Below are 12,135 nucleotides of genomic sequence, written 5' to 3'. Positions count from 1 at the left end.
GGTTTAAAAAAAAATCAGATAGTATTTTTCTCTCAGATATATCCAAATATTGGAAAGTGTTTGAAGAAATATTTTAAAGGTCATCTTATACGAATTTTTTACATTTATTTTTGACTTTAAACATCAAATTCGTTTTAACGTAAGTCCTATTGTAAAACGTCTGAATGTCTTAGAAGCACATTGCTTGTAGTACACTTAAATGGAAAAGAAGACAATTTAATTTAATTTACTTAATAACATTGAAATCAGTCCGGAATTGTGCATAGAATTCCTCAATTTTATAAATCAAACTTGTTTTATTTTCATTTCAATTTAACAAACTCTCTCGTACAAAAGTTATGATGCATAATAATAATAATAATAATAATAATAATAATAATAATAATAATAATAATAATAATAATAATAATAATAATAATAATAATAATAATAATAATAATAAATAAGCCAAAATGAACACAAACATTTCCGTGCTCGTGCATTTTGTAGGTGAGACAATAAATGCCTTCTACACCCAGATTATTTCCTTATACAGTCAGCGACAACAATTCTTTCCATTTGGTAAATTTATTTTGGAAGTAACGGTAGTACGGCTGGAACGTACGAGGGCCATCCGGAAAGTGGTACCCGTTTGCGCCGCATGAAGCGCTGACGACTCGGGGAGCCGCTGGGCAAGGTCAGATCGCGTCAGTGCCTTGTCTGCCTGCTCTGTGCGAGGCTGCGTAACGCTAGCAGTGCCTGTGTTGTATCTGTGCTCGTTTATAATGATTAAACGAATTGAGAACCCCGCTAGTTCTGAAGTGAGGACCGTGATTAAATTTCTTAATGCACGAAACGTTCGACCTTGTGAAATTCATCGCCAATTAAAGGAGGTGTATGGAGACAATGTGATGGACGAGTCATCTGTTCGGCGCTGGTATCGCAACTTCAACCTGGGGAGGGGGGAGTACACACGACGAGGAGCGTTCAGGAAGACCATCTGTCATTACAGACGAACTGCTGAGGTCAGTGGGCGAATGCGTGAGGAACGATCAGCGCGTCACAATTGATGAACTGCGTGAACACTTTCCTAATGTGTCTCGAACAATTGTTCATGAAATTGTCAAAGACCATCTGCATTATTCAAAAATCTGTGCAAGTTGGGTCCCTCGCATGCTCACAGATGAGCACAAAACCAAGCGTATGGCTGCAGCACTGACGTTTCTGGGACGTTATTCCGATGAAGGAGACTCTTTCCTGAATCGCATCATTACAGGGGACGAAACATGGGTTTGTTATGCATCACCTGAGAGTAAACGACAGTCCATGGAGTGGCATCACGCTCATTCACCAACCAAACCAAAAAAATTCAAGACAGTTCCGTCCACCAGGAAACTCATGGCAACCATATTCTGGGATCGACTAGGTGTACTGCTCATTGATTTTATGGCCCGTGGAGACACAATTAATGCTAATGTGTATTGTGAAACATTAAAGAAATTACGGCGGTCAATACAAAATCGACGGCGAGGTCTGTTGTCTACAGGCGTCATTCTCCTTCATGACAATGCCAGGCCATAAAATAAAATAAAATAAATACGGTAAATTAAAATATATTATTATCTGGAAGCTTTAAATCTCCTTTCAACTAAAGATTAGTTTTTTTAAAAAAGCACCACAAAATATCACTAAAAAGAAATTGCATTCACAATTTATATTCTTGTTTTCCTTTATCTACCTACATTTTTAACTAATAGTTTCAACCACCACGATAAAATACGTGCCTGAAGTTGGCCCCCCCACCTCTCCCAAATTACACCAAACATTGCACATCGTTAGTGCATCGTTAGTGCACGTTAGTGCACTTAGAACTAACGTTAGTGCTATCAGCGTTTACGAGATATTGAAGATTTTTGGTGGGGGGGCCAACTTCATATGAAGTTAGCCCCCCCACCCATCTTTATGCAGACAGATTTTCACAAAACTTAGCGCATCGTTAGTGCACTTAAACACACTAAGCACTACCGGTAGTGCTACCATATTTTGGGATTTATTCAAGATTTTTGGTGGGGGGGGGCCAACTTCAGAAATATCAAATTCTATACAAATAGAGGTAGAAACATGGGGTCAACGGCAATCGTTAGTGCATCGTTAGTGCACCTAAACGCACTAAGCACTAACGTTAGTGCTACCATATTTTGGGATTTATTCAAGATTTTTGGTGGGGGGCCAACTTCAGAAATATCAAATTCTATACAAATAGAGGTAGAAACATGGGGTCAACGGCAATCGTTAGTGCATCGTTAGTGCACCTAAACGCACTAAGCACTAACGTTAGTGCTACCATATTTTGGGATTTATTCAAGATTTTTGGTGGGGGGGGCAACTTCAGAAATATCAAATTCTATACAAATAGAGGTAGAAACATGGGGTCAACGGCAATCGTTAGTGCATCGTTAGTGCACCTAAACGCACTAAGCACTAACGTTAGTGCTACCATATTTTAGGATTTATTCAAGATTTTTGGTGGGGGGGCCAACTTCAGAAATATCAAATTCTATACAAATAGAGGTAGAAACATGGGGTTAACGGCAATCGTTAGTGTACCTAAACGCACTAAGCACTAACGTTAGTGCTACCATATTTTGGGATTTATTCAAGATTTTTGGTGGGGGGGCCAACTTCGGAAATGTCAAATTCTATACAAATAGAGGTAGAAACATAGAGTTAACGGCAATCGTTAGTGCATCGTTAGTGCACATAAACGCACTAAGCACTAACGTTAGTGCTACCATATTTTGGGATTTATTCAAGATTTTTGGTGGGGGGCCAACTTCAGAAATATCAAATTCTATACAAATAGAGGTAGAAACATAGAGTTAACGGCAATCGTTAGTGCATCGTTAGTGCACATAAACGCACTAAGGACTAATGTCAGTTCTACAATATTTTGGTATTTACTCAAGATTTTTGGTTAGGAGTCAACGTCAGAAATATCAAATTCCATACAATTGATATATAAATATGGGGTTAAGGGCAATCGTTAGTGCATTGTTATTGAACTTAAACGCACTAAGCTCTAACGTTAGTGCTACCATATTTTGGGATTTATTCAATATCTTTGGTGGGGTCCAACTTCAGAAATATCAAATTCCATACAAAGAGTCAGTATTTTCAGGAAGCAGTAACGAATACACTAATTACTTTGTTAGTGCTTGAAGTGGGCGCAAATTCACGCTGACCACCAAAGATATTTTACTTGTAACACCTACACTAATTAAGCGCTAACGTTAGGGGTTAATGCACGAAGAAGCACTAACGATGCACTAAGGATTGTACTAGAAGTGATCATTAGTGCTTTTTAATTTGGCAGAAATTTGACAGTGAAAAACTCCCCTTAAATTTCTTATGTGAGTTTCCTGAGATGTAACTGGCCATAACTACACTAATAGAGAAGTACTAACGAAACTAAAAGTATTTTCTAGAAGCACGAGCGATGCACTAACGAACGGCTGTAATTTTTTCGTTATTGGTTGAAGTGGGGGCGCCAAGTTCATGTTGGCTTCCAAAGGTTTTTTTTTTTTTACTTGTAGGACCTACATTAATGAAGAACTAACGTTAGGTGTTAGTGCACTATGAAGCACTAACGATTTCATTAGAAGAGATCATTAGTGCTTTTGATTTTGGGGGAAATTTGACGCAAAGAAAAATTCCCCATGTGTTTCTTATGGGATTTTAGTGGGATATAATTGGCCATATCTACATCAATAGTTGAACATTAACGGAACTATGGGTGTTTTGCAGAAGAGCTAACGACACATTAACGAATGGACTTCTTTTCCGTTAGTGCTTGAAATGGGATCCAAGTTCACGCTGGATCGCAAAAGTTTTTTACTTGTAGCACCTACACTAATGAAGCACTAGACTTAGGTGTTGGTGACTAGGAAGCACTAATGTTAGAAGTAAAGAAAAATTCGAAATTATCGTGAACTTAGCCCCCACTACAAGCACTAACGAAAAAATTAGTTTTATTCGTTAGTGCATTGTTAGTACCTCTAGAAGATACAAGTAGTTTTGTTAGTATTTCACCATTAGTGTGGATATGGCCAATTATAAGTCACAAAACTCCCATAAGAAACACATGGGGAATTATTCATTGTATCAAATTCCCATCGCATTCAAAAGCACTAATTACCTCTGTTAGTGCAATTGTTAGTGCATCGTAAGTGCTTCTTAGAGCACAAAAACCTAACGTTAGTGCTTCATTAGTGTAGGTGTTACAAGTTAAAAAAATCCTTTGGGGAAGTCAGCGTGAATTTCGCACCCACAGTTTAAGCACTAACGGAAAAAATAGTGCCATTCGTTAGTGCTTCTATAAAGCACTAACAATTTCGTTAGTGCCTCACTAATAGTGTAGTTATGGCCAACTACATATGACGACACACACAAGAAATTTATGGCAAATTTTTTATTGAATTGAATTCAACATTGAATCCAAATTCAAAATCACTAATGATCTCTTCTAGAGCAATCGTTAGTGCATTGTTAGTGCTTCTTAGTGCATCTACACCTAAGGTTAGTGCTTCACTAGTATAGGTGCTACAATTAAAATACCTTTTGAGGCCAGAGTGAACTTAGCGCCCCACTTCAAGCACTAACAAAAAATTTAGTGCCATTCGTTAGTGCATTGTTAGTGCTCCTAGAAAACACTAACAGTTTAGTTAGTACGTTAGTGCTTCACTATTAATTTAGTTATGGCCAATTGCATGTCACGAAACTCACATAATAAATTTATGGGAAATTTTACATTGCATCAAATTTCCGTCAAATTCAAGAGCACTAATGATCTCTTCTAGTGCAATCGTTAGTGCTTCTAGAAAACACTGACAGTTTCGTTAGTATTTCAATATTAGTATAGTTATGGACAATTAATTACATGTCACGAAACTCTCATAAGAAATTTATTGGGAATTTTTAATTGCATCTAATTTCCGCCAAATTCAAAAGCACTAATGATATCTTCTAGTGCAATTGTTAGTGGTTCTTAGTGCACCAACCCCTAACGTTAGTACTTCATTAGTGTAGGTGCTACAAGTACAATATCTTTGAAGGGCACGGTGAACTTGCCCCAACTTCAAGCACTAACAAAAATTAATGCCATTCGTTAGTGCATCGTTAGTGATTCTAGAAAGCACTAAAGGTTTGTATGGACTTTGATATTTCTGAAGTTCGCCCCCCACCAAAAATCTTGAATAAATCCCAAAATATGGCAATGCTAACGTTAGTGCCTAGTGCGTTTAGGTGCACTAACGATGCACTAACGATTGCCGTTAACTCTATGTTTCTACCTCTATTTGTATAGAATTTGATATTTCTGAAGTTGCCCACCCCACCGAAAATCTTGAATAAATCCCAAAATATGGTAGCAGTAACGTTAGTGCTTAGTGTGTTTAAATGCACTAACGAAGCACTAACGATTGCTGTTAACCCCATGTTTCTACATCAATTTGTATGGCATTTGATATTTCTAACTTTGACATCTAATCAAAATTCTTGAATAAATTCCAAAATACGGTTGAACTGACATTAGTGCTTACTGCGTTTAGGTGCACTAACTATGCACTAACCATTGCCGTTATCCCCATGTTTCTACCTCTATTTGTATAGAATTTGATATTTCTGAAGTTGCCCCCCCCCACCAAAAGCTTTGAATAAATCCCAAACTATGGTAGCAGTAACATTGTGCTTAATGCGTTTAGGTGCACTAACGATTAACGATTGCCGTTAACTCTATGTTTCTACCTCTATTTGTATAGAATTTGATATTTCTGAAGTTGGCCCCCCACCAAAAATCTTGAATAAATCCCAAAATATGGTAGCCCTAACGTTAGTGCTTAGTGCGTTTAGGTGCACTAACGATGCACTAACGATTGCCGTTAACTCTATGTTTCTACCTCTATTTGTATAGAATTTGATATTTCTGAAGTTGGCCCCCCCACCAAAAATCTTGAATAAATCCCAAAATATGGTAGCACTAACGTTAGCGCTTAGTGCGTTTAGGTGCACTAACGATGCACTAACGATTGCCGTTGACCCCATGTTTCTACCTCTATTTGTATAGAATTTGATATTTCTGAAGTTGCCCACCCCACCGAAAATCTTGAATAAATCCCAAAATATGGTAGCACTAACGTTAGTGCTTAGTGTGTTTAAATGCACTAACGAAGCACTAACAATCGCTGTTAACCCCATGTTTCTACATCAATTTGTATGGAATTTGATATTTCTAACTTTGACATCTAATCAAAAATCTTGAATAAATTCCAAAATACGGTTGAACTGACATTAGTGCTTACTGCGTTTAGGTGCACTAACTATGCACTAACCATTGCCGTTATCCCCATGTTTCTACCTCTATTTGTATAGAAGTTGATATTTCTGAAGTTGCCCCCCCACCAAAAGTCTTGAATAAATCCCAAAATATGGTAGCACTAACGTTAGTGCTTAGTGCGTTTAGGTGCACTAACGATGCACTAACGACTGCCGTTAACCCCATGTTTCCACATCTATTTGAATAGAATTTGATATTTCTGAAGTTGGCCCCCCACCAAAAATCTTGAATAAATCTCAAAATATGGTAGCACTAACGTTAGTGCTTAGTGAGTTTAGGTGCACTAACGATGCACTAACGATTGCCGTTGACCCCATGTTTCTACCTCTATTTGTATAGAATTTGATATTTCTGAAGTTGGCCCCCCCACCAAAAATCTTGAATAAATCCTAAAATATGGTAGCACTAACGTTAGTGCTTAGTGCGTTTAGGTGCACTAACGATGCACTAACGATTGCCGTTGACCCCATGTTTCTACTTCTATTTGTATAGAATTTGATATTTCTGAAGTTGGCCCCCCCACCAAAAATCTTGAATAAATCCCAAAATATGGTAGCACTAACGTTAGTGCTTAGTATGTTTAGGTGCACTAACGATGCACTAACGATTGCCGTTAACCCCATGTTTTTACCTCTGTTTGTATAGAATTTGATATTTCTGAAGTTGGCCCCCCACCGAAAATCTTGAATAAATCCCAAACTATGATAGCACTAACGGTAGTGCTTAGTGTGTTTAAGTGCACTAACGATGCACTAACGATGCACTAAGTTTTGTGAAAATCTGTCTGCATAAAGATGGGTGGGGGGGCTAACTTCATATGAAGTTGGCCCCCCTACCAAAAATCTTCAATATCTCGTAAACGCTGATAGCACTAACGTTAGTTCTGAGTGCACTAACGTGCACTAACGATGCACTAACGATGTGCAATGTTTGGTGTAATTTGGGAGAGGTGGGGGGGCCAACTTCAGGCACGTCGATAAAATATTGGCTTAAACAACTTATAAAAGCATCAAATTTCTACTAACACATTATCTAATTGTTGCACAACATGAGAAGTGATGCATGCTTAAATTCCTTAAATGGAGTCACATTAGTGGAACATAAATTACAAGACTGTTATTTCAGTACACTACTTTCACAGACTATGTTGACATAAAATAACAAATAGGTTGATATTGTAATACTCCTAAGCATTGCCGTAAATTCAGTTCCTGAATAGCAGCTAGTCTTCCAATTTCGTTAGATCGGCATCAGTACGATGTTTTCGAAGTGATTTCACCATATATTATTACATAACACATAACAGGCTAACAATTTATAGACACGAAGCTTTTGCCGTTAATTTTCTTTTAGCGTATTCAGCAATGTGAATAACGCCCCATTCCGACGTCGCAATATGTAAATTAGCACCACAAACTTTTTTGTTGATGTGAGGATTTTGAAGTTCTGCTACTTGGCTCGAACTTGCTGCAGCAGGATCTCCCGATGTCCATAAAGATCCTGTCCAATACTCATTTCCAGGCATAGAATTGCCATCCCACGCGTACGATGTAACCAGTAATTTACCCAGATTATCATCAATCAATTTGGCATTAGGGTTTCGTTTAGAAAAATGTAAACGAATATCAGTTCCCGGTACAATGCAATTGTCTTCAATACCACCGCAAGATTTTTCTGAGAACCAACTGAAGTCCACATCAGACACATGTGCAAGATCAAGTGTTTGAAAACACAAATAGAAGGCGTCCATAAATATTTTCTCTTGATGCATACTGACTTTCCAGACCCCAAGGCCAAACCCTACAACATGAACGTATGCTCTTTTGCCTTCTTGAGCTGCTCTATGATTAGCCTCAATGAGTAAAGTAGATGCGGTCACTTGAACTCTTTTCTTGAAGATATCGTTGTTAAAGAATAAGCCATCTATTTGAAATTCCAAATAGTTATCACTTTCATCCTTGGATACTTCTTTGTACAAGGGTAAATAAGGCACCTGGTAAAAATCAGCCCAAATCTTCTTCAAAGATGCTTCAGCTGAAAGCTTCCCATGATGTGGAATACCATAGCCATTTTCTTCCACATTTTGTGTCTTGCTTATCAATATTTCTTGCCATTCCATAAAGTTCCTCTTCTCAAGACGTGATCCAACAACACCTACAATAACTCCTCTCGTTTCCAAATCGTTTGGATCTGTAACTGCTCCACAGTTATGGCGGTTACCATCATTGATAAATATACTGGGAGAAGATACTGCCAATAAAGCAGAAAGTTTTATTTCGTCATAACTTAAACAATCTTTAAGGACCAAAGGGATTTTCTCTTTGGAGGTACCAACATTTTTCCAACCCCCACAATTTTCAACACCACTTAGAAGAACGTATGCGTCGTGTGATCCACAAAACATCACAGCCCTTTTAACAAACAACCTTTCAACTAGCGATATAAGTCCCATATTTTTATACAATTTTTTCTCAACTTTAGTACCAAATTTCTTTTTGTGCTCAAGGAAATTGCAAAACAATGGAACAGCATGTTCATAGAGTATAGGGTATGTACCATTAATATTTGATTTCAGAATAGGTTCAATGCTTGGGTTCTTATTTAAGAGAGTTTCACAACGGCTCGTGTCGATAGGGAAAGGAATTGGGAACTTTTGACTAAAGTTTATCAGGTCCTTCACCGTTAAGTCACCAGGAGGCACCACGTCCAGACAGTCTTTCAGATAATTTTCCAATATGGGATCCATTTTCCTCTAACTAGGAAGTAGTTCTTGATCTAAGGGTGAGACCTGCAATAAAAAGAAAACAATGATATAGATGGCAACTCTAAAATAATGTTCCAACAACTCTAAAACTAAACTCTATGGCATAAACAATCATAATCTTGCTCGTGAGAGTGGCTTATATGAGTAAATTTGAATCAGCCAGCTGCCAGATATGGGCTCAAGCATTCAGTGTTGTCAGTTGAATACTATGACACGATATCAATTAGCACAGTGGAACGCTTCAGTGGTTGTTCAGCAAACCAATTAGTTAGTACTGGAAGTATAAAACGGAATTGGGATTAAATAGATATTGTAGTATGAAACAATCAGTGAAACGCAAGTCATGAAGCCCAATTTCATTTAACTACTTTGGGGAAATGATTATTTATTTCTATTATTTTATTTTTAGCTTGTACTTCAGGTTTATTATTGTGTAGAAGAAAACTTTATTATAGTTTTTTTTTTAAATTTGCTATATACATTAAATTGTCAATGAAGTCTAAAATCCAATTGCATGTAACATTTATTCCTACTTCAACTATTTTTGTTGGACAGTTGGTAACATGAAGTAATAATACAGTATCAGTGGTTAGTAACATATTTGCCCTAAGGTCGTCAGAATATATGATGATTGTACTACTTAAGGTGTAATTCACTCAATGAATGTTCAATGATAACATACAAAATAAAATAAATTTAAACTTGTCTATTTCCCTAAGACTTTTTCACATTTACCTTACAATATTTCTTCCTTTTAAATTGAACATACATGCCTTTACAATGACGTATTTTTAGATTATATCTTAACTGCCTAGAAATTTGTTTGGCCACAAAACCTAACAACACAAATGTGTAGGTCTGGCCATAAAAGAAAATTATATCTTCCGTACCAGACCATTGTTCATAACAACATTTACACATTTATACGGATTATTGTTATATACATTATCTAACTTATTATGCCAAGGAATATAAGTGTGAAAATTCCCATTTAGAGGTTAGCAGGCTTTCTTCCAGGAAATTTTGTCCGGTGGGGCAAAATCAAAATGTGATACCATTTGCACTGGGATATTTGCTAAAGAAAGTGTTACCACAAAAGTGGCATAGCATCGGAATTTAGTTCAGCTTCAAGGTGGAGAGGATCGGTCGGTTCACCAACCCGGACTGGAAGAATCACTGATGATTAGTACTTGTGCCTTCGGTGTAGAAGGTTCCGCGTTCGATTCCAGGCAGAAGAATACAGAACACACCACACTAGTTTCCACTTTAAATTGTAGGTTTGGCCCTATAAACCTCCCCATTGACGGAGGACATAAACAGCAAATCAGCCAATCAATCAATAGGGTATAAGTTTGAAGGAGAAATGAGGACCTAAAGTCTGCCCTGACGTTACCTACTGCTCAAGCTCTTATCTCAAGCATTGACACCTTGGTATCAAATAAAAGGAATTATCGACTTTAGCAAACATGTAAAAATACAAGAAGACTCTTCTAAAATATTTTAATTTTTATTATCGAGCAACGAAAGCATAGAAGAAAGTATGGTGGTCGTGAAAAAATCGGATTTGAGATTACAATGGATATACATGTTTCAGGACCCATAGATATCGAAAAAGTAATTTTTCGACAACTGTCCGTTGTTCATTCGTCCTGATGTTCACTCACCTAAAGGCCACATTGTTCAACGTATCTCAACCAAATTTTAAACTTAAGATTTTTATGTGATCCTCCAGGGATTTTTTTCTGAATGTTCTTCCTACCCTAAAAATAAGGGTAGTTTACTTAAGGGTAAAAATTTTAAAATGTGATACTTTCTCAAAAATAGCTCTAAGGATTTTGTTTATATTTCATGAGTCATTTAGAAATAAGTGGTATAAGTCATTTCTCTGGGAAAATAGATAATAAGTAGTTTATTCTTGGGGTGAATTTTCTTTCGGACGATTTTCACAAAAACGAATTAGGCAGTTTTCCTCATATTTCACAAATAAATATTCTATTAATATAACTCATTTGTCCAGAAAATATGCACAAGGGATAGGTAGTTTATTCTTCGGGGTGAGTTTGTTTCGGACGATTTTCTCAAAAACGACTCGTGTGATTTTTTCATACTTCATAAAGAAATATTTCATTAACAACTTGAAAATATAGTGTAACTCATTTGTACTGGAAAATATATGAGAGTTTATTCTTGGGGGTGATTCTCTCGGATGATTTTCTCAGAAACAATTCAAGCCATTTTGTTCATATTTCATTAATATCTCTATAATATTGTGTGAATTATTCCTTACCAAAAAAAAAAAAAAAAAAAAAAGATCACAAGGGATAGTTCACTCTTGGGTATGGGTTACTTTTCACAATATTTTCTCAAAAAACGACTCAGGCGATTTTTGTCATATTTCCATAAATATATATTTTATTATTATTCTAAAATATTGTATAAATTACTTTCATGAGAATATCCACAAAGGGTAGTTTACTCTTGGGGGAAAGTTGTTTTCGGAAAGTTTTGTAAAGCATTACTTATGCGGTTTTGTTATTATGTTTTAAACAAATATTTCATTAATAACCCTAACATATGGCATAAGATATTTCTTATGAAGAAAATCTACAAGAGCTAGTTTCCTTTGGGGAATGAGTTTTCTTTCAGTGAAGTTTTCCGAAAATCCCTAATTTCGTTCGTATTTCACAAGAAAATGTTTCATTATTAACTGCAGCACAACATGATTTAGTTTAAGGAATCGGAGCGAGAAAGTTTAGTGCGGTGGCCCTTACCTTTTATTTTAATTGATTTGCATGATAGGGTCAAAAGATCACGTATTAACTATAGATCTTTCCATAGATCTACTTATTCCTCGAAGTCAGACATAATTTCAACCCGTTGTTATTGGAATGCTTATCCAAGCTCGACAAGTGAGTCAAGCTCTGTAGCATCATTCAAAAGAGCAGTTTACATTTCAGGCGAGCATCCAGAATTTTTTTATTGGGAGGGATCCAAGCTTTGG

General features: G+C 36.6%; 1 pseudogene across 1 annotated transcript in view; it reads right to left on the bottom strand.

The window, feature by feature from the left end:
- Positions 1–7,348: 7,348 nt before the first annotated feature.
- LOC145672758 (ADP-ribosylarginine hydrolase CG2909 pseudogene) overlaps positions 7,349–12,135 on the bottom strand; it is a 30,442-nt pseudogene continuing 25,655 nt past the window's right edge. Inside the window, exon 2 of the transcript XR_014128638.1 lies at positions 7,349–9,158. The product of XR_014128638.1 is annotated as an ADP-ribosylarginine hydrolase CG2909 pseudogene (transcript). The remainder of the gene's footprint in view (positions 9,159–12,135) is intronic.

Source organism: Thermobia domestica, chromosome 16, assembly GCF_964235325.1.
Source record: "Thermobia domestica chromosome 16, izTheDome1.hap1.1, whole genome shotgun sequence".
Lineage (NCBI taxonomy): Eukaryota > Metazoa > Arthropoda > Insecta > Zygentoma > Lepismatidae > Thermobia > Thermobia domestica.
This window is presented reverse-complemented; position numbering and strand designations above follow the sequence as displayed.